General features: G+C 43.7%; 1 long non-coding RNA gene across 1 annotated transcript; it reads left to right on the top strand.

The window, feature by feature from the left end:
* The first annotated feature begins 4280 nt into the window (after positions 1–4280).
* Positions 4281–9937, top strand: LOC123369577. The gene is made up of 3 exons (XR_006579089.1): positions 4281–4327; positions 9061–9222; positions 9865–9937. It is a non-coding gene; the product is annotated as an uncharacterized LOC123369577 (long non-coding RNA).
* Positions 9938–24178: the final 14241 nt, after the last annotated feature.

Below are 24178 nucleotides of genomic sequence, written 5' to 3'. Positions count from 1 at the left end.
CTCTCTGCTCCTGCCTGCGGTCCTGCAGAACATCCACAAGGCGCTGGAGCGTGTCCGTTTGCTCCCTCATTAGTCCAAGCAGCGTTTGAGTCGCCTGCTGGTCTTCCTGCCGCCACCTGTTCTCCCGTTCGTTGTGTGAGCGCTGCTGCTGAGAGAGGGTCTCCCTCCACTGGCTCTGCTGGGCCGCCTCGGCTCTGGAGCAGGCCATGAGTTCAGCGAACATCTCATCCCGAGTCTTTTTCTTTCGCCGCCTAATCTGCGCCAGCCTCTGTGAGGGGGATGCCGGGGCAGTTCGGGAAAGAGCCGCAGCTGTGTGATGGGAAAAAGGAAGTGATTTCCTTGCAAAGATACATGTTTGCGAACACTGAACACAGTCTACTCAGTTTCTGTGAACAAGACCATACAGGGCACCTAATCTCATGTGCTCTCAGGACAAGTTCCAATTTTCGGCATTCGCTTTCATTGCCTGGGGTCTTCCACTGGAGATCGGACAAGCGGGGCAGGACAGCAGAATCCGTGTAGCAGCCAGGCCTGGTAAGCCGTAAACTTTAGGTTGCTTAACAGTTAATGGATAGCAGTGCCCTCCTGCTGCAGTCAATCTGGAAAGCATAAAGTCTGACCCTGTTCCAGCCCCTCGCGGCTGTCCCTGGGAAAGATCCCTGTATGCTTTTCCTCTGCAGCCTCCAACACGTGGCTGTTAAACGACGGTCATTGTTATGCAAAGGAAAAGTCAAGCATTCACAATAGTAACATTAAAGTAATTCCCCTAATTAGATGCAGCAGTCGCCGAGCGAGATCACCCTGAGGCGGGTCTCCAGGAGAAACAGAGAGCGCATGCTGCATGAATCCCTGCACAGACCAGGGCCCTATGCTGCCATGCTGGTCGAGGCAATGCTCCCACTATACCTCAGGATGGCCTGGCGCGGAAGAGTGTGCTTCCACGGAGCACCCAATAAGGCACCTCTCCCCAGGAACCTCCTGCGGAGGCTTTTCGAGTACCTCTCCGAGAATGGCATGCAGTGCCTCGTAGAAGCGGCATGTCTGGGGCTGGGCTCCGGAGCGTCCGTTTGCTGCTTTGATTTTTTGGTAGCCTTGTCTCAGGTCCTTGATTTTCACGCGGCACTGCGTTGCATCCCGGCTGTATCCTCTGAGTGCCACGGCTTTGGAGACCTTCTTGTAGGTCTTTGCATTCCGTTTTTTGGAGCGCAGCTCTGAAAGCACAGACTCATCGCCCCACACAGCGATCAGATCCAAGACTTCCCGGTCAGACCATGCTGAGGCCCTCTTTCTACTCTGAGATTGCATGGACTCCTCTGCTGGAGAGCTCTGCATCGCTGCCAGTGCTGCTGAGCTCGCCCCGATGTCCAACCAGGAATTGAGATTCAAACTGGCCAGACAGGAAAAGGAATTCAAATTTTCCCGGGGCTTTTCCTGTATGGCTGATCAGAACATCTGAGCTCGGACTGCTGTCCAGAGCGTCAACACAGTGGTGCACTGTGGGATAGCTCCCGGAGCTACTAAGTTCGATTTGCATCCACACCTAGCATAATTCGACATAACCATGTCGAATTTAGCACTACTCCCCTCGTCGGGGTGGAGTACCGAATTCGAACTAAAGAGCCCTCTAGGTCGTATTAAATGGCTTCCTGGTGTGGACGGGTGCGCGGTTAATTCGAATTAACGCTGCTAAATTCGAATTAAAGTCCTAGTGTAGACCAGGCCTTTGAGTGTGTGAAGCAAAAGCAATAGGTCTCTCTTCTCCCGAAGGCATAATGTGTGACACGACTGCTCCCACTCCATAAGGGGAGGCATCGCAGGCCAATTGTAGGGGTAAGGATGGATCAAAGTGCGTTAGAACTTCAGAATTTAGCAATGCATCCTTAGCTTTGTTAAATGCAACATTACAGGCTTCAGTCCACTTCCAGGCCTTGTTCTGCCCAAGGAGCTCATGAAGTGGTTTTAGCAGTGTGGCTAACTGTGAGATGAACTTTCCATAGTAGTTCAGTAGTCCTAGAAACGAGCGCAGCTGGCTTACATTTCGAGGTGGGGGAGCCTCCACAATAGCTTTAACTTTTGCAGGGGCCTTATGAAGACCTGCAGAATCAATGATGTGTCCCAAATATTCAACAGAGGGCTTGAAGAATTCACACTTGTCTTTGCGAACTCGTAGGCCATACTCTTCCAGTCTTTGTAGGGTAGCCTCTAAATTCTTTAAGTGATCCTCTTCATTTCTTCCAGTGACCAGGATACCATCCAGATAGCACTGAACTCCTGACAAGCCACACAAGATCTGGTCCATAGCCCTCTGGAACAGGGCGGGAGCAGATGTTATTCCGAAGGGTAGGCGGCAGTATCGATAAAGCCCCTTATGAGTCACAATAGTCAACAGCTCTTGGGACTTTTCATCGACGTGCATCTGTAAATATGCTTGACTCAGATCAATCTTACTGAACTTTTGTCCCCCAGCCAGGCCTGCGAAGAGGTCATCGATGCGGGGAAGTGGGTATTGCTCTGCACACAACACTGGGTTGACAGTGACTTTAAAATCACCGCGAATCCGGAGAGAGCCATCTTTCTTCACTATTGGAACGATAGGAGTGGCCCATGAGCTATGGGTAACTGGTATTAGGACTCCATTGGTGACCAGGTGCTCCAGGTCTGCTTCAACTTTTGGCCTGATGGCATATGGCACAGTTCGGGCTTTCAGATATTTTGGTGGACTGTCAGGTTTAATGTTCAATGTCACAGTGATTCCCTTCATACTTCCCAAATCATCTCCAAAAACAGCAGCATGTTCCTTAGTATAGGGGTTAGACTGGTTTCTTCTTTAGTCATCCGGTGCACTTCTGCCCAGTTCAGTTGAATCTTCCCAAGCCAAGACCTACCCATTAAGGCTGGGTAGTTACCTCTCACCACAAACAGTGGCAATTTAGCCACCTGTCCATTGAGCTCCACCTTAACATCAATAGTGCCCAGCATAGGCACAGCTTCTCCCGTATACGTCTTCAGAACAGTTTTTGTTGCCTTAAGCAGAAGATGCTGTAGCTTTTCTTTATACACAGTCTCGGAGATCAGTGAGATGGCTGCACCGGTGTCCAGTTCCATGCGTATACGTTTGCCATCCAATAACGGGGTTACCCAGTATTCATGTGAGCCCGCTGCCAAAGACAAAACATGCAGTGGCACTTTCTCTTGCACTGAGGTGTCACCTTGATCATCCTGGGTCTGCTCTAGGGTATGCAAGGTTCCTCTTTTTGTCGGCCAGACCACAGGCACATTCAATGTGTCCCTTTTTGCCACAGTGTCGACACACCAGGTCCTTACACCAGCATTCCGATGCCTGGTGACCCGGCTTACCACAGCGGTAACATTCTTGACTCTGCACCGTTTTGTGGGTCAGTTCTTGTGACACTTTTTGCACCCTAGGGGATGCACCGATGTATTGCGCCTCCCTTGTAGCCAGTTCCATGGAGACAGCAATATCAACAGCCTTCTGTAAGGTAAGCTGAGCCTCTGTCAGTAGGCGCTTCCATATAGCTTCACTGTACAGGCCACACACTAACCTGTCATGCAGGGCATCATTTAACATCTCTTTAAATTCACAGTGTTCTGCTAGCTTTTTTAAAATGGCTACAAATTGTACAACTGTTTCATCTTCCTTTTGGTCTCTTTTGTGGAACCTATATCTTTCAGCAATTACCAGTGATTTTGGGGAGAAATGGGACCCCAGGATTTCCACAATGTCACTGTAAGATTTAGTCTCAGGCTTAACATGGTGTAGTAAGCTGCGTAGCAGGGAGTAGGTTTTAGCCCCTACAACACTTAAGAATATTGGCACCTTCTTTGTTTCTGTAATGTCATTTGCAATACCAAAAAGCTCAAAACGCTCAGTATACACATGCCACTGCTCTATATTCTCATCAGAAGGTTCCAGTGGCCTGGTCAGAGTAGCCATGATTTTAGTTTCACTTTCACAGTCAGTGCAAACAAGCAGTATTTTTATTTGTTTGTTTTGTACCTTGACTTCTACTTCCTTCTGTTACTGGAGCAGCACCAGGATCCCATCCATCGTCACCACTTGTTATATCCTTGGGGGCAGCCGGTTTAGGAAGAAATCACTTGAGGCCAGACAGCAGACAGCTGACAAAACCACCATTTTATTTACAGACTCAGAGAACTCCCCCAGCCGGCTGAAGTTGGCTGAGCTATCCCCTAATAATCTAACTCAATTACCATAGGAACCAAAAACCATGACAACCAAATACACAACAGATGTCTTTATCCCATCCATCAACTTTCCTTCTCCCATGTTTGGATATGTATGTAGGTAAGTGAGACATTGTAGTTACCTTGATTCCATTTTTTAAGAAAAGGTGAACAACTGTAGGCAATTGGACTTGAGATTGAACAAAAAGCCCCAGGTTCTTACTATTGACAAACTCATCAGTCTGCAGAACTAATAATAATAAAGAGAGCTACGGCCCAGTGCATGTAAAAATCTTTCAGCAGGTACACTGCTGTAGCAATATCTGATTAATGATGTTGGCCCAGTGTAATGTTACTGGGATAGGTCGAGGAGAAGCATTTAGCATGTGGTAGCTATGTGTGGACAGTTCAAAATAAAATTAACAGCCATTTCTAACCAGCACTTGTCTCTGATGGAACAATGTACATCAGCTGCTCAGTATATGGGAGTGACTCTTACGACACATTAGGAGTTATTGACTAAAATAAAGCTTGGACATATTTATGCACCAACACATACAACTCCCATGCCTTAAATCTGAGGGCAGCGTTTGGACTCTGATAGCCAGGCCAGTGATTAGGTAGAAGAATTCTTGGGCAAATCCTTAGTTTTTCCTTCCCTCAAACTTTTCAAAAGCAAGGCAAGTTCCCAAACCATTTTGTCATATGGCAATTAATTAAGAACATTATTTTTGCCCTGGTGTGATTATATTCAATTAGTGAAACTAACACTAAAGCACAGGAATGGGTCAAGGAAATTAGTTTGCAGATGTTCAATTGTTTGAGATCTAGAAATCCTCATGAATTATTCTAAGTTTGAATTTCTGAAATATTACCCTTTCCCAATTAGTAATGAGCAAGTAATTACAGGGAACACACACCAGGAAGTCAGTGGAATGTTTAAAGAAAGTTATTTATGGCAACAATTGTTTTTAAGATGTCATCAGCAAGCAATTAGATCATATTGGTATGTGGTTTTGAACATTTTAATTGTATCTCTGCATTTTATTATGTTGAAGAGAATGACACCAATATATATATTATGCAATTACAAGGAACTGTTTAAAAGATTATTCTTGTAGTAGTTTTCCACATGCTTTCTTTATGGCAAAATGGCTTATGTGAAAAAAAGCATGTGCAGTTATTTCCCTCCTTGCAGCACATGCCTTGTGTTTTTTTAAAGCTCCGATTCACAAACTAAAATATTTAAATAACCAATATGTGGATAGTTCTAAGATTCAGCTTTTCACATTCCTATTAAGCAGAGAACTACAAAAACTCCATCTTTTTCTCTAAGGAGCAGTGCTGTGCTTAAAGCCACAATTGTACAATGCGAAGAGAAATATAAATGTCTCTCCTACTGTACATTTTGGGGATAATCTTGCAGTTGTCCCACATCCAGAGCTCCCATTTAGCAGCATAGATTTCCCACCATAGAGTCATAGCACAATGCCATAAACAAACAATGGATGTTTCACGTATCACATGCTGGGTAATAATATGACAGAATTCCATGCATCTAAAGCTAAACTGACTGTGTATTAAGAGAACTACTTGCCGAGGTACAAAATCTTCAGCTAGCATTCTAACCACATTCTCGCTTCCTAACACCTACATAGCCTGAGCCTCTTCCCAATTTTTCCCTCCTGCACCCTGTGCTCCACCCAGGGGAGGCTCTAGGCACCAGCAAAGCAAGCAGCGACTTGGGGCAGCCCATTTGCAGGGGCGGCAGCTGGCAGGGATCCAGCCTGGGAGCTGAGAACCAACAGGGGGCCCTGGGAGCTGTAGTTCCTTGGTTAGCTCCCTGCCTATAGAGCCAGCCCTGGAGCAGGGAAAGAACTATATTTCCCAGCATTCCCTTGGCTGCTATCAACAGGAAAGGGAAAGGGAGGAAGTATGGTAGCTAAAACCTCATGCTGCAGCTTGCTGTGAATGGAGAGCTCACTGCTAGAGCAGAGTGGCACTGTGAATGGGGAACAAGTGTGCCCAAGAAGTAGAAGGCTTTGGCCCAGATAGCCCCTTCAGAAGACATCCCCAGACTGGATTAGGGATACTGGTGTGACCTCACCTTGCAGCCCCCAAAGAAGGAATTGGGTGCCCCTCTCTATCTGAAGCCTAGCAAGGGAGGTATATGGATCCCACTAGAATTTAAAATGAAAAGTAAGGGAGGGGAGGCTCTGGACCTGGGTAGCTTTAGATACACTACCAGGCACTTAGGAGAATTTCCACTTCTGAGCCATGGAAGCAGAAATTGACTTTTCCTTTCCAGATTTAGCTGATATCAGTGATGAGCTGCCAAAATACTAACAACCGGTTCCCTCCTCCTCACCCCATGAGGGGTCATGCCCCCCCTGGGGACTCCTGCCCCATCCAACCCCCCCATGTTCCTTGACAGCCCCCCCCGGACCCGTGCCCTATCCACCCCACTTCCCTGTCCTCTGACTGCCCCTTGCCACCCCATCCAACCCCTTCTCTCATTCCTAATGGCACCCAGGGACCCCTGCACCATCCAACCACCCCTTCTCTCTGTCCCCTGACTGTCCCTGGAATCCCTACCCCTAACTGCCCCCCACCGCCCCATCCAACCCCTGCTTCTTCCTGACTGCCACCCCGGGAACCTTGCCCCTGTTCAATCCCCCTGTTCCCTGCCCTCTGACTGCCCTGACACTAATCCACCCCCCCAACTCCCCTGCCCTCTTCCAACACCCCCTCCCTGCTCCCTTACCATGCTACCTGGAGATGGGGGCCCAGCTGGGCTGGGGCTGGGACCGGAACCACCCGGTCAAGGTCGGGCCGGGCAGGAGCTGCGCCGCCCGGCTGAGGTCGGGGCCAGACCCGGGGGCTGGGCAACAGCTACGCCGGGCAGGACCCGGGGGCCAGACCCGGCGGCCGGAGCTGCGCCTCCCGCCCAGACTCCGGACCCGGCGGCAGGAGCCGCGCCGCCTGCCCGGACCCGGCCGAGGTCGCAGCTGGACCCTGGGGGCAGGAGCCGCGCCACCCGACCCCAGAGTCTCGCCGGGACCTCGCCTAGCGGCGGGCCGCCTGGAGCCCTCCTCCCGCTGGCACTCCTGCCCCAGGCCCCAGCTCACCTGGTGGAAGCGCTGCTTCTTCTCAGGCCTCCCAGGCTTCCCGCGCGAACAGCTGATTCGCGGGAAGCTGGGGAGGGGGAGGAGAAGCCGGAGGAGCTTCTGAAGAGGAGGCGGAGTGAGGTGAGCTGGGGCTGGGGGAAGGGCAGGGAGCTGCTAGAGTTTTAGTTAAATTTAAAAGCCCTTTTGGAACTAGTTGTCCCTCCAGGAACAACCGGTTCTAAAGGGGGCTTCTAAATTTAACAACCGGTTCACGCGATCCGGTGCGAACCGGCTGCAGCTCACCACTGGCTGATATTCAGAAAGGGAATCTAGCACCTGCCTTTGAGATCTGAACACCTCAAAATTCAGGAGTGCTCAAACTCAATTTGGGCAGCTGATACTTCATTTCTCCCAAATCAAATATACTGATCCACTGTAATTTGCTATAGAAAAAGGAGGATAAAATTGAGCAAGAAATGCTTCCCAATGGTTTTTAGGACTGGAATTGCTATTTTCAACAGCCATTGTGTTTTGTTTCGTTTTGTTTTTTAGTTTTATTTGTTTAAAAGGAAGACAGTGATATTGCATTGGCAAATTCCCCATAGAAACAAAGAGTAGAACAAAAGAATAATAAAGGCATTTATGGAGGACAGTCTTATAATATGCATCCAGATATCCTCCAATCACACAAGCTGAAAATTGTTCCACTTTACTGCAGTTCTGTAACCATATGGAAACCAATCCTGTCTGTGTTCTGTGCACATCCAAAATTTCTGCTGAATGACCTGCCCTGGGAGCAAGTTCCCAGTGACCCTGGGCTGGGGCGGAAGGAGGGTGCAGGTGTGGGGGAGGAGAGCCCAGGGCTGGGGCGGCAGGGGGTGCGGGTGGACAGGGCAGAGCCCAGGGCTGAGGCGGCATGGGGTGTGGGAGGGGGAGAGCCCAGGGCTGGGGCGGAAGGGGGCTGCGGGTGGTGGGGGAGATCCCAGAGCTGGGGTGGCACGGTGTGTGTGGGGGGGAAAGCCCAGGGCTGGGATGGCAGAGGGGTGTGGGTCGGGGGAGGCCCAGAGCTGGGGCAGCAGGGGGTGCAGGTGTGAGGGGAGAGCCCAAGTCTGGGGCAGCAGGAGGGTGCGGGTGGGAGCCCAGGGATGGGGTGGGGGCAGCCAAATTATTTTTTTTTGCTTGGGGCGGCAAAAAACCTAGAGCCGGCCCTGGCTCCACCCTCCAAGTTCCATGCGAGTTGCTACAGTGGATGTACAGTAATTAGGGTCAAATACTCTACTGGTGGAAATTGACTCAATTCCATTGACTTCCATTAAGTTAGGCCAAGTTATCCCAAAGGAGAGTTTGCTCCTATTGTTCACAGGATGGGAGGAATTCTTTGCTGCTAATTCTATTTACTATGAGCCTGATTGTACCTTGTGTATTAATTTATCCTAGTATATAGTAAATGAAGTTCCACCATTCCGAACCAGTAGTATTTTACATCCATTTTGCACAGGTTAAAAAGCAGGGGAGAAGAATTAGCCCCTTTTGCATGCAGAGCTTTGTGAATATAAAAAACAGGCAAATCTACCCTCATCCACAGTTTAGCTTGCTACTAAAAATATTATGTCTTAACTTCTGCTCATACTACCCATTGTTTAGATGTACAACTTACAAAGTATTATAAAAGTTACTTGGAAACAAAAGTCTATTGGAAAGAGACAGATCGGAGTAACCTTTTACCAGATTCAAGCTTTCATCCTAGGCCACTGGAAAAGGATCTTCCTTACAGCCAGCTAACCAGGGTTAAGAGAATTACTTCAGAAGAAGCAGACTATAGTTCGCAGTTATGTGAGATGGCAAAGAGATTCTGCACATGAGGATGTGAGACCAATAAAGTGAACTTAGCAGTGGAAAGGATAAAAAGGTTTGTCTTTCTAACATTATCACCAATGAGTAGATGAGATAGGGAGGCACTGATCACCAGCATGACCACAATCAATTCAATTTCACACTGATTGACAGCTAGAATTTACAGAAATTGGAATATACCACAGAGTGATTTTAGAAACAGGGCAATACAGTCTAATAATATTAATACCATGCACAAACATAGCACCTGCATATATTAATCTAACTAGGCTTCACAAAACATGAATTAATCTTCACAAAACCTTCATAAAATAGATAATACCTATTTCCATTTTACATATGGAAACTGAGGCACATGAGGAATAAGTGGAAGTTCAGGGAACAATTGAACCCAGGAATCCTGATTGCCAGTCCTCTGCTCTAAGGCAGCAAGTAACACTGGGAAAGGCACATGGCTTAGAAACATAGGCTTTGGGGAAAATTACAGACCAGGAGGTGGAACAGCCAATCCACTTCTAAAAATGTGGGAGAGCAGAAAGAATAAATGAGTGTAGAGTGAAGTATTTCAATCTTCCAGTTACACATTATTGGACCTGATTATCCATTGCCTTTCATCTTTTACACCTGTGCAGAATGCAGCCAAATCAGAATTCTCTCACTCACACTAGTCATGGTGTTTTACACCCACACTGCTCAGGTGTCAATGAAAACCATTGTACAAGCAGAGGAGAACTTGGCCCGCTATATCCTACAGGTCTGAAGAGTGGTGCCAAGGTATGTTTTTAATTGATAAGATAACAGCATTTATCTACTGTTCTTTTTTCCAGGTGCTATCAACCAATAGAAAGAAAAAAGGAAGTAATCATGAAGGAATGGAAAGAAGCCTTAATTGAAATAACTGACCTTCTCTTTAAATGAGGTCCCTTCAAGTCGGAAATGCAAAATTTCCCACAGAATGGAAATGTTTGAAAAATTCCTTTTCTGGAATCTTTTTTAACATTTCCAGCCAATTCACTGGATCCCTGCCTTCCAGGCAGACAGTCTGGAGACCCAGATATTTACATTAGTTAATTCAAAAGGGGGAGTTAATGTTATCCAAAAAACCAAAACATTTTTATTGCTTGTTTTTTGTGATTAATCCTTAAAATGACATTAATTTCATTTATTTGGTTATTTTGTGTAAAGAAAAATATGAGCATTTCAATAGCCCTATTAAGTTTTGAAGCTGAGGCCTCAGAGACACAAAAGGGTGAAAATTTACACTTTACTTCTACTGTTGCTTAGTTGAGGACAGTTGTCTGTTTAGAAGGCAGCAGCAGATCTGTTTTTAAGAAGATGACTGCATTTGCAAAATGGAAAAAAATAAAAATCTTCCTCTTTCCCCTCCCAATAAAATCTTTAGATGTGGGCCTAAAATTTCCTTAGAAATAACCACTAGGTACAGACATCACTAATTCTTACCAGTCCATAAGGGTGCAAACCAGCTCCCATTGATTCCTTGAAGAAGTTCCTCATATCCAATTGGTGATTGCTGTGTTAACTCTCTCCTTAAAAATACATATTTTCCATATTTTTTTCTCTCTTCAGAATGATGAATGTGAACTGAGCTGCTGCTAAGGAAATACCACCAGTGCAACTGCCAATCAGCTGACTACCCAAAAGGAAACTCACTGTAGATTTATCATTCTGAGTATGACCTCTGTACTTAATTGTGTCTAATTAAAGATTTCTCAAAGAAAAAAAAATAAGCATCAGTTATAAAGTTAGGATCCTGCACCATGCACTGCACCACCAACTCCCAGGAAAGTCAACAGGAGTTGAGGGTGTTCACCAACTGACAGGATCCAGCTCCATTTTCACATCAAGTTTCTAATAGTAGCTATGCTGCTACATAACACTAGATAAAAAAGAATGATTCGAATTTTATACGTAAAAATCTGTATTTCTTCCCCTATACGCCCAGCCAACTCTAAAACAGCTGAAGGGATTTTTGCTCAGCAGTGAAGCATGGTAAGTTTAGCCCTGAAAGGAGCATTTTTCAGTAAGTTATGAGTAAGCGAAAATAGTGTTATAAAATTAACCATCCTAACTATAAGCATTTGTTGGTGAGCAATTACCATAATATTGATTGAAGTTTTAAGGTTGCATTTAAAGCATTATATCCCTCTACATGTCAATTTTCAAACAGGGGGCAATAATTTTTCACTCTGATTATGAAACAATATTTTTGTGTCTGTATATATCACATTATAAAGTCATCATACAACCAAGGTGATCAACGCTTCATTTTACCTAGCAGTAAAATCAGCCTGTTTCTTCCTGATATAACTTTATATATTGTAGTAATCTACAGTACTGTAAACGAAGTCATTTAATTTTTCTTCAGCTTACCCAACCTCCACTATATTTTTAATGCCAACAGATGCAGACTTTTACCCTCAACACCTACAAATTGTTAGTCATTCAGGAGAAGTTACTACATTTTTCTACAATGAAATAAATTCATGTTGAGTTTTTGGAGATAGCTTGAAAAGCTTTTATAGTCAACTGAATATTCTTTGATGAAAAAAGGTCAAACATATTGGGCAAAAAACATTTCGACAAAGTATATCTGCATTTGCCGGCAGCTTCAGCTATCTGTGTTTGCGCAGGCCGGATAAACCAATTTATCCACATTTTTAATATGAAAGTGATCAAATGGGTTTGTTTAGTTTTCTCTTCCTGCATAACTGTATGATCCATTCCAAGACCAAAGTGGAATCTAAATATGTTTCTCAGACATCAAGACACAATTTGGGAACCACATTTCAATGAATATACTCTTGGCCTCCAGGAATGTTTACAATTTTTCTGTGAAATAAAAAGCTACTATGATAGAATCTTCATAATTGTGCATAAAGTTCCACAAAGTACACTTCCAGTTCTCTGTTCAGTTAATGTAAACTTATCATAAAACCATTATGTTGGATCTGTGCAGCTAGTTTCAAGATTGCCCTCATGTTTCTCTTCTATATGTGATGTCCAAAGCACACCACCTGACTCTCTTTTTCTTTCTTCAGTAAAAAATAAGGGAATGGTCTATGGAAAACCCTTGCAGCCCTTCATGTTCAGTTGTGTTCCTGAAGAGGTGGGATGTAAGATCACTCACTGGTTTCAGAGTCTCTATGGGAGCAGGAAAATCTTGGAAGTTCTGGTTGTGTGAGTGTCTCAACCTACTTTGTGGGTTTGCAAAACAACTTAAAGTTCACAAACCTTTTCCCCTTGGGATTTAAACCTAACAAAGGGGTTTCATTTGTTTTTAATGTGTTTTTTCTAGTGAAAGTGTTGCCTGTTCTCTCTGTTAGAGATAGAATTCATTTCCCAACCCTAAAAAAATTAGTCTGTCTGTCACAAGCGGATACCACTAAGTATTTTTCCATTTCAATTTTTCTCTCGCTTTCTTCTCATTTTGATCTTTTTCCCAGTTTCAGTATTTGTCTGTCTGCCCATTTTCCCCCTTATTTTTTCCCTGGATTTTTTCTGCATCATTGTCTGCTCCCTTTCTCTTCCCTAGTGTCTCCTTAGAAGTATATTAAACCGAATATCATTCATGTTTGAGTTGGACTTTTGAACCCACAATATACTACTGATTCAAAATTTGGAAGAACAGATTTGCCTATCCCTATCTTTCCTGAAAGAACTACAGATGCTGTATTTCCTAAGCTTGAGCTGGGACAACAGACCTCAATTCCCTCATCATTTTGGGATATATGGTGAGACCTGCATATAAAGACCAATTGGATAAATAGAAATACCAGCTGTGAGATAGTGAATGGTGACTAAGCAAGAGACTTTATGACACAATAATATTAATGACAGCCTATTAGACAAACCATTTGCTCATTTTTTCAGTGAAAGGTTCTAGATGATGTAGATCACAGTCTAAGGGTCCAAAAATATATTATTCTGAAATTGGAGAGTTGATTTCAGCCCTGAACATCCAAGAAAGCAAGACACAAGCAGTAAGTGGATAAAAGAACTCTAATATGCAGCCATCTGAGATCCACAGAGATCAGCAAGAAGTAATAAGCAAAATTCAGGCCACGTGTGATCAAATTGTCTGAAGCAGTTGAGTAAGACATAGGCTGAATCGTATCTAAATAGTTACAATTTTTGTTTGCTTCAGAGTGGTGATATTTAGTGCATGAAATGAGTTCCATGTGCAAGCACAATGAATTTCCATTTCTTTCTTTTTGTTTGGGGTATTTTAATTACTGAAAGTTTAGAATTAGTTTATTGTACTTTGCTGATTGCGCAGTATGTATTCTTTTTTAAAATAATCTGCTAGAAAAACGGCCAACACAATTATAAACAAGTTTGTGTGTTCTCTCCTTACTCTAGTTTATTAGATGTTGTAGGGACAAATCTTACTCCACTGCATGAAGGCACCCTAGAATTGGAACCAGTAAGATTCCACTGATCGAGAAAGAGGTACGGAATCACTGTCCACGAAGTTTGTATGCCCTGCTCGAAGACTAGCTCTGCGGAGGACCCTGTGGTGCCCTATTCAGGAGATGGGCCATGGGCTAAAATATTTTCAGTTAGGGTGTATGTTAAGGCTGTTTATGCTACAGTAGCAGTTGCAATGTGGCTCATTAACCACAGGGCAGGGGGATTAGGCATCCTCATATGGACCAGTACAATGCACAGCCCATTACTCAGGTTGTACATTGCTGGTGGAGATTTGGGCTTAAGTGAGTTTGCTGCCCAGAATCTTACCAAAGCAGATACTCCTGTGAAAAAGACCCTTGATATCATTGATTGTCCTCACCCAGCACAATTTCTGGTATCTTGTTTTAAAGTATATTTAAGATCAACAGTTTTTGAAATAGGGGCTAGGTTGATTTTAGTATATTAAAAAAACAACAATATTTAACTTTCCACTGAAGAAAAATTAAATTAACGAATCACTTCAAAAGTCTTCCAACTGCCACAAGCATCTAAGACAAGTAATTGAAGAGCTAAAACTGTTGGAAACATGCCTAAGAAAGTCAAATGCGAGTAAAGTCCACCAATTTTTTAAACTAATTAAGGCAACAGATTAATTTATAGCATAGGAAATGGACGGCAGCATATCCTTTACAGTTTACTGAGCCCTATTGATAAAGCCATCAACATTTTTCACCCAGACAAGGTTTCATATTCCTATTAAACAGTGAACTAAACAAGTTCCATCTTCTTCTCTAGGCAGCAATCACACACTCAAAGCCATGACTATAACTCTAGGGTTATGTCCTTACCCTACACACCAGCAAGGTACAAACTAGACCCTGACCATTTTGTATGTTTCTTCATTTAAACCCAACAGTAAAAGCTTTGCATCCTAGCAGCAAAGACATTATGAAAGGAAAAAGCACATGCACACACTTGAATTTAGCATAATATATTTATATTGTATTTGTTTCCATTCAAGCTTGTGCTTGAGGGGCAAGTCTCATAGATGTGATCAATTTTCCCCCCACCCTTCTCTCTCTATTTTAAATATTGCTGGCTTTTCCCTTTTCAATCTAAAATTTGAGATAGAGAGGCAGGAGAGAGAACTAAAAATATAACCTTTAGGGAACCAATAAACCTATGGCCAGATCTGTATCCTTGACATGGGAGGTAGAATTGTTCACCCTCCTTACAGCATTAAATCATCTATGCTATACGCAAGATGATAGTCTATACCATTTGGGCCCAGTTCCTACCAAACACAATACTGTTGATTTCAATGGGATTGCTCATGGTACTAACTAATACATGAGGTAGTGTTTGCAGGATTGAGCCCTTGCGGCAGGATGAATGGTGTTTCTAATGACGGATGAGACCAATCCACCACAAAGAGGGATTTCAGATTATTTTAAACTTTTCCAGATACAGCTGCACATCTAATCTTCTGTGTTACTTAGGCCTGGTCTACACTACGAGTTTATATCGAATTTAGCAGCGTTGAATCACATTAACCCTGCACCCGTCCACACAACGAAGCCCTTTATATCGATATAAAGGGCTCTTAATACAGATATCTGTACTCCTCCCCGACAAGGGGAGTAGCGCTGAAATCGGTATTGCCATTTCAGATTAGGGTTAGTGTGGCTGCAATTCAACGGTATTGGCCTCCGGGCACTATCCCACAGTGCACCATTGTGACCACTCTGGACAGCAATCTGAACTCGGATGCACTAGCCAGGGAGACAGGAAAACCCCGCGAACTTTTGAATTTCATTTCTTGTTTGCCCAGCATGGAGCGCCGATCAGCACAGGTGACCATGCAGTCCTAGAATCAAAAAAGAGCTCCAGCATGGACCGTATGGGAGATATTGAATCTGATCTCTGTGTGGGGAGATTAATCTGTTCTATCAGAACTCCGTTCCAAAAGATAGAATGCCAAAGCATTTGAAAAAATCTCCAAGGCTATGATAGACAGAGGCCACAACAGGGACTCAACACAGTGCTGAGTGAAACTTAAGGAGCTGAGACAAGTGTAACGGAAAGCCAAAAAATCAAATGGACGCTCACGGAGGGAGGGAGTAGGGACTGAGACTCTAGCTATCCCACAGTTCCCGCACTCTCCGAAAACCATTTGCATTCTTGGCTGAGCTCCCAATGCCTGAAGGGTCAAAAACATTGTCGCAGGTGGTTCAGGGTATATGTCATCAGCCCCCCCGTGAAAGAAAAGGGAAAAAAATTGTTTCTTGCCTTTTTTCAATGTCACCGTATGTCTACTGGATGCTGCTGGCAGTTGCGGTGCTGCAGTGCTACACAGCAGCATTCCCTTCCCTTCCCACTGGCAGAGGGTACAATATGACTGGTATCCATCATCATCCCGTGAGTGCTTCTGGCTGGCCTCGGTGAGGTCGGCCAGGGGCACCTGGGCAAAAATGGGAATGACTCCCGGTCATTCCCTTCTTTAAGCTTTGTCTCCTGGAGATTCAGTCCTGTCTGGAATATCATAGCAGCTGGAGGCTGCCTCCCCACTCCCCTTTTATCTCTGCTTGCAGAGGCAATAAAGTCAGTGTTGTTTCTTATTTATGCATTCTTTATTACTTCATCACACAAATGGGGGGATAACTGCCACGGTAGCCCAGGAGGGGTGTGGGAGGAGGGAAGCAACGGTGGGGTTGTTGCAGGGGCACCCCCTAGAATGGCATGCACCTCGTCATTTCTGCGGGATGTCTGGGGCTCTGACCTGGAGCGGCTATTTGCCTCTCTGATTCTTTAGTAGACTTGCCTGATATTCTAGGCAGGACTGACTCTCCCTTTAGACAAAACTTAAAGAAGGGAATGACCTGGGGAGTCATTCCCACTTTTGTCCATGTGCCCCCGGCCAACCTCACTGAGGCCAGCCAGGAGCACCCATGACAGCAGCAGACGGTACAATATGACTGGTAACCGTCTCTGCTAACTTGCAAAGGCAAGGGGATGCTGCTGTGTAGCACTGCAGTACCACGTCTGTCAGCAGCATCCAGTAGACATACAGTGACAGTGAAAAAAGGCTTAACGGGCTCCATGGTTGCCGTGCTATGGTGTCTGCCAGGGCAATCCAGGGAAAGGGCGCGAAATGATTGTCTCCCGTTGCTTTCACGGAGGGAGGATTGACTGACGACATTTACCCAGCATCACCCGCAACACTGTTTTTTCCCCTTCAGGCATTGTGATCTCAACCCAGAATTCCAATGGGCGGGGGAGACTGCGGGAACTATGGGATAGCTATGGGATAGCTACCCACAGTGCAATGCTCCAGAAATGGACGCTAGCCTCAGTACATGGATGCACACCGCCAAATTAATGTGCTTAGTGTGGCCGCATGCACTCAACTTTATACAATCTGTTTCCAAATACTGGTTTCTGTAAAATCAGAATAATCACATAGTGAAGACATACCCTTACAGAATAGAGTAGTTTATATCAGTCCAACTCCGCTCAGTTGCTCCATTAACTCACTCCAGTATTTCTGCTAATTATTACACACTGTACATTTAAAAACTAAATTTATTGAAAATGTAAGTGTTAAGGTGTTTTCACACAACGAGAACTGTTCATCTGTTACAAAAAAATGAGTAAGTGAGGACACCCGTAGCAATGGCATCAGTATTCAATAGGAGACTGCAGCATAATTTTCAGCTATCACAAATCTTAGCAACTGGCTTTTTCACACACAAGTTCAGTAGAGTGGGTTGGTGCTATATTTCAATTTTACTAGTTATATGACAATGTTATCAGCTCATTGTAAAACTAGTGAAATTTCTTTTCTTGTTCTCTCTTCATTATTTGGCTCTACAGGTAGCTTTCCTGCTATCCTTGTTCATTACCAAGGTGTCCTTTATAAAGCTAAATTAGACAGCTCATAAACATTGTACTATTTTATGGAGTACACAGTCTAATCTATGCAATATAGGTGGCTCTGCTGCCTGTCAAGTCAAGGTGGTAATGAATATCAGCCATAAATAGACTAATGGCAATACCTAACAGTCCCCCATCCCAATGCAAATGACCTACAAGGCTGCTGCAAGAACTGTCTGGCCATATACAATATTCCCCGTTCCAGAATGCTCGTTCCAACAGGACAACATAATAATCTGCCTTTAACAATGCAACTGGAGAGCATCATAATGAAATTCCTCTATGTCTCCAACAAACTGGATGTTTTGAACTTTTTAAAATAATGCTGAAAGCAATGGCAGAGTTAAATAGCTCAACCCAATATTCCTCTTAACTTTCAAAACTCAGGTAATTTCTGGCTTCTCATTTCCTTCTGAGTCCTAAATTTCCTTAAAAAAACCCCACACACTCCGAGCATGGGAAATGTCATGCTTATTATTCTCTTTTCCTGGTTCGCTGCAGCAGTTTTATGAAGGACAAGTAAGTGGGTTTGGTGGCACTGCATTTCTTAAGCTTGAGGCTTGATAGCCACTCCTGGATTTGATCAGTTCTGGATCAGAGAGTCATCAAAAATCTCCAGATATACAATTTGAACAAACTCCTTAGAATGCTGCTTTTCCCTTAAAGAATACACAGTAGCCCCCTACTAAGTCTTACATTTACAATAATATTATACTTCTTATCCTATGTACACAGTTACAAAACTTGAGTGCTGATGTCTGATGCAGTCAGTACCTTTCTTTTCAGGCCAGCAGTTTTCCTCACTATATTTTCACACAATGGGTTGAATCGTCATAATTGGCCAAGATCCACTCAGCGTAGAACCTAAAGGTGTGGGGAGGGAAAGGTAGAAGATAGCCATCTTTATATCCCCTAATTCCTGGGGCCACTGTAGATCATACTGGCCCCAGGTATAAATTAGCGACTCCCAGAAACTGCTCTAACTTATGTCCGATTTTAAACAGACCACTAGAAATCAATAGACTGGTGATGATCACTAGAATACAATATGATCTAGCCATATCCCCTCCCACTGGGGGTAACCAGGTCACGGTGACAGAGCAAGCTATGCCAGTTTATGACCTGGGATTCCTCATGCCAGGGGAATTTCCCAGTTTCCTTATAAACATTAATTAAAATTCTGCCATTAGAGCAGCGCAAAGCAGACTTACCATGGAGCAGGAGCTGATCCAGTATTTTCAAGGGATTAAAAATATTTCACACCTATGATAGGCAGACTACAGAAAATCTGAATGAGCATACAAAGTCAGCATAGTTTTGTGAACCTCCTGTGGGCTGCAGAATTAGACCAGAAACTTCAAGGGAACAAGCTCCCATAGTTTATTGCAAACTAGAAATACCATGGGCCCCACAATCCTGGTCTCTATTCCACCTGCGTGGCCCAGCTTCAGCAGCACAAAGCTGGCAGAAAGCTGGCTTATAATTTACCTGTTGTAGTTTCCCCCAGTATTGCTCATGATAACTAACTCGAAAGCATAAAATATTTTAAAATGAATGGAACAAAAAATAAGTTTGACAGTGAAAACTGGAACCTGAAATTGTAATCACTGCAGCTAGCCCCAAATTCAAGTGCATTTCCATTACAGAAGAGTCAGTATATGTGCTTAGTCAGCCAGTAGTCAAATGAAATGTGTCATTTGCTTTTTTCTTAGCTATTTCAGTGAAACAAGATGCTACCACAACACTCAGCTGAAGAGGAACATTTTCCTTGGTTGCATAATTTGACAACAGAAATTGAATTATTATTTGTTAAACCCAAGTGATGTTTGAGGAGCTGTACAAGTCACATATAAAGCCAGTCCTTGCCCTCAGGGTCTGCCTACATGGAGTTATTTTGCCAGTTATTCTGGTATATTTATAACGATATAACACCCACACACACCTTTGGCGAGGACACACTTGTCTGATAAAAGAACGGCTTTTTTCAGTTTCATTTAAACCCCTTCCCACGCAACATAACCTCTACTGATAAAACAGTGTCCATTTGGTATAAAGGCATCTGTTTAAATTCACCTTGACCTTAGACCTTTTTAGCTTTCCCTTGTAGACAAGGCCTAAGGAATTTACAGTCTAGGAAACAGACAAATAATGAGATGTTCTGGGATGGAAGGAGGAATTCACTTTGAATTTAAACATGTTCACCAAGGCCAAGATTTTCAAAATAACTAGTGATTCCAGGTAAGCATTAGAGACACCTTAAAGAGGCCCAATTTTCAGAAAGTTCTGAACACCCACTCATTTTGAAAATCAGGTCCCTTTTATGGTATTTCAAAAGTTGGGCATCCAAAAATCTCTAATCACTTTTGAAAACCATAGCCAGGTTTTTTCCCCACCCCCAAAATCCAATTTCCCTTTTACCTGCCATGGTTGAATGTTAAAGTGTTACACTGCTGATGATTAATCCCTTCAAGAATGATTAAGCTACATTTTAATTCCCACCCCTCCAGTCATGTGACAGTTCAAAACAACTGATTACAGGATCAAGAGGGTGACAAAGGCCGGACTATGGGCTAAAGTTAAAGAGCTTAATATGGGAAAATTCCAAATGGAAGTGACCATTGGAGACCCTATTTAAAAATTTGTTTCTAGGACACAGAGAATCTCAGACAACCACTGAGAGTGCTGGGAACAACAACAGGTGCATCAGAGTGATAGTACTGAATAACCATGGCAGTGAATAGTAGCATAAAAATGAAGAGGGCCCACATATGTCATTGCCACTCTTATAAACTAATGAACTAGGGAAAGCATCTAGATAGAGGCCTCACAGGAGACCTCTTCCTCTGTAAATGAGGCAAAGGAGAGGACACATGGGAATACAGAGAATTTTAGGAAGAAAAAGAAAAGGGTACGCCAAAGTGTGGATTCACTGTTGGTGAATCCCCACTAGGCTGGGTGTGGTGTAGCAGCTCTTTCCTGCCTAGCACCCCCTGCCGGCAGTCTCGCTCCAGTTCTGCGGTGGTTTGCCTCTTCTTGTGACTCAGCCCTCCAGCCAGCGTGCACATTTTAGATCCACCCCTTCCAGAGTATCAAAGTTCAACAAATAATCTCAAGCCTTTGTTGTCATCTCCGGTCCCTGACGATGGGCCTAGTGGTCTTTACATCCTTCTCTTAGAAATCATCCTTACCTATTCATTTATTTCAGAGGGGCTTCACATCTCCTTCCTAGTGGCTGATTGGGGAACCCAAGCCAACTCTCTATACTGGGTTTCAGTCCAGGGACCCTAGGACAAGCAGCCAAGGTCTGTCCCATCAGACACCTTGCCACTCCCTCCCTGGGCTCCTTCCTACCATTAGCCATTCTTTAGGCCTTCTCTCCAGCCCCTTCTTGGGCTCTTTGTAAGAAGCAACACTTCCCAGGGCTCCTTTCCCTAAAGGTCCAGTTCCTACCTTTGTCAGGGTCAGTCACAGGACATTGTTCCTCACCCTGCAAGAGCCTTCCTATTCCCCACAGGTCACGCCAATCTTTACTATGAAGAGAGTGACTATAGAGTTCTTACCTCTCTTCCTCATTCAGGCCCCTTCTGCGCTCAAATTCCTGTCTATGTAATACCACCCTACTAAGCTTCATATTTAATTATTTCTGACTCACCCTCCAGTTGCAAGCAGGTGAATTAATTGGTCTCAGGCCTATATCAACCCTTTCACCCCATCACAGGGGGGTGCTCTCACAAGTTAAAAAAAATAGAAGGAAGAAGTGGCCTTAAGGGAGGAGGAGATAGTGAAAGAGTGTCCTGAAAGAACAAAAACTCCTAGAAATAGAAAGAAAGAAAAAAATCAAAAGAGCAGGAAGGCTTCTGGGAACAAAGCAGAAAGGCATGAGGGCTCAAGGAGAAAGCTAAGGCCAAAAAGCCTTAGAAAGACCATTGGTTAATCCAACTTTAGAAAACACATCTAGTTAGAGACACTATATAAAAGTCTATTCAGACCTGGTGTAAACCCATTATAAAAAACAATGGTAATCATTTACACAGATTCTGAAATTGACCAAAAGTGTTTTAAATGCCTTACTAATCTCAGAATGCTCTCCCCCACCATAATGGTCGGTGTTCTGTCAAATCCTATTTTAGAGAGATCAGTTAGCCTTTGAGGCTTCCACTGGCACAGACCCTTAGCAGAAGGCCTGCAAGATGGAAAATGCACCAGCAGTTGAGACCACAGCAGTAACAAGAGACCACATCATTTCCTCTGCCAGTGACTGGGCATAACCCAGCAGCTGAGGGATATGCCAATTCATAATCAAAAGCTATTCCTCTACAGCAGAAAACCACAAGGAAGAGCAATGCCTATGGCACCATCATTTGCCCTTCTTCTGTGTGAATCCCACTGAGGGGAGGGGAGGGAAAGGAAGGGGATGAATGTGGGAGGATATACTTTACACTACTCTCTGCCAAGTTCACCAGCTCTGGCCCATTATGTTTATTTTGTACAAAACTTCTATGGCCTTTGGGAAAGTTTTAAGACTCCAGTGCAACATAAGGGGCCTTCTAGCTTTGAAATATGGTGTGGGGGAACCTCTTAATGTATGAGAGGGAATCAATAATGGCACATATAACTGCTGGACTTCCTTCTGTTTAAGGTTTTACTGTCAGCCATGTTTCAATTCTAAAATCCTGAACCCATCACGGGCATGGGCCTTCCTTTTGGAGCATTGCATTCAAATTCTATTCTACTTCATGCCATCTGTTCTGATATCAAGCTGACTGAGAGGTTCCATATAGCAGCAATTCAGCAGGTCTCAGGCTGCAGCCCTTCTGGTAATCACAAGTACATCTTTTTTTTAAAAAAATCATCTTAAATGTACTGCAGCTGGGTAGTCTCTGCTCGGGATTAATGTTATTTTAAAAGCAAGTGCATCATTTCTGCCAGCAGAGGAGGAGAAAATTTGCTCTCTATTTTGAGCTTCAGATAAATCTCAAGAGCAGCTGAAGGCATTCAAGTCATCAAATGAGAACAGATACAGTACTTGCATAATAACTATTAGAATATGGCTAGCAGAGCCTATTTAGGTCATAAAGATGGTTCTTCACACAGTAAGTGAGGCACAGAGTCTGGTCAGCTTTTCAAGCCTATGAAGACAAATCTATTTCAATCCCAAAACTTTTCCTGTGTCAATTCCCAGTGTCATCTTGGGCAGTAGCAACTCATATTCTGAGAAGCAAAAGCCTGGAGGCACAATGTTTTTTTCCAGTAATGGGTAAAGCTCCAAAGGTTCAGAAACTGAGCGCAGTTTATGTGAGCACCCAAAAGTTCAGCTCTTTATTCTAACTATCTGAGTTGCTTTCACCATTTGGGCTCAAGTTTTACAAGGACAGGCGTTAAGTGTTGGTTGCAAGTCTTAGCATTTATCTGAAATCAGGTTTCCCCATACCACTTCTTCCTTCATCTTTGTGAGCCTCTCTTTTTCTCCCGCTGTCTTGCAGGCTCTAGAGAGATTTGTGTCTTGTTTCACTAAGCCATATTTCAACTGAAAAGGTAAGTGTGAAAAATGTGCTTATTTTCTTTGGTAGGCATTGTGTTTATTCCTAGATATTTCTAAGAAATATCTTTGCATGCTTCCCCCACCCGTTATTTTGTTAAGCTGAGCCTGCATCTGTCAAAGCAAAGCTATGTATAAAGATAACACTGGAACAGACAGGTATTATTTGTGGTTTTTTAAATAAGTTTGGTAGCATAAGGATTCTGCTTTGTGGTGTAAACCAGTATTTACTGATAAAGCTCTGTTTGGGAGGCAAGGGAAGATATATACACTGGTAAATATTAGTAGCCTGCTTTGAGGTGCTAACTACTTGATTACTTTGAATTCTGTTCTCCTTTCTTGATGTAAGGTGGTACCCAGGATATGGACAAGTTTAAAGGATGGCACCAACTAGAAAGGACAGATGGACCAGAAGAAAGGTGATTGATCCAAATCTAACTCCCAGAAGTAAGGTTGCCAATTTTGGTTGGACATATTCCTGGGGGTTTCATCACATGACTATCTTTAACTAAAGATGAATCTTTAATTCCTGGAAACTCCAGGACAATCCTGGAGGATTGGTAACACTACTGAGAAGTGACTGCTAGAGAGAGTTAGTACAGCCAAAAGTATGAGTAGAGACATCTAGGTGGGAGGAGAGAAGGAATGGTAGAAATACTGGAGACAGTTGCTGTTCATAAGGTGGTTTTGTTAGAGAAAAAAGTTTGTGGTTGGGAAAGCAGGGACTTGGTCAATGCTTCTTCAATATGCATTTTCTGGAAAGGAGTAGGGTAACCTATTAAGTAAGAGAATCCGGTAATGTCAGAGAACCTTTGCAAAAGAATCTTAGACCTTCCCTAAACAGTACAGAATCCCAGAAACTTTATTATTTGTTTCATGGCATCATTTCAAGCATTCCAACCAGATTGAATGGACACATAGTAAGAAGCAGCCCCCTTCTTCAAATAATTTATTTTCTAAGTAGACAAGGCACACAAAGTATTATCCCCAATATACAGATGAGGTACTGAGGTACAGGTAGATTAAATAACTCTTTTGAATGTTGCCCATCAACCAATACAATCTAACATCTTAGAACAGGAAAAAATTGAGTGAAAACAGGATTAAC

Source organism: Mauremys mutica, chromosome 4 (genome assembly GCF_020497125.1).
Source record: "Mauremys mutica isolate MM-2020 ecotype Southern chromosome 4, ASM2049712v1, whole genome shotgun sequence".
Classification (NCBI taxonomy): Eukaryota; Metazoa; Chordata; order Testudines; family Geoemydidae; genus Mauremys; species Mauremys mutica.
Note: the sequence above shows the minus strand (reverse complement) of the source record. Positions and strands in the feature narration are given on the sequence as shown.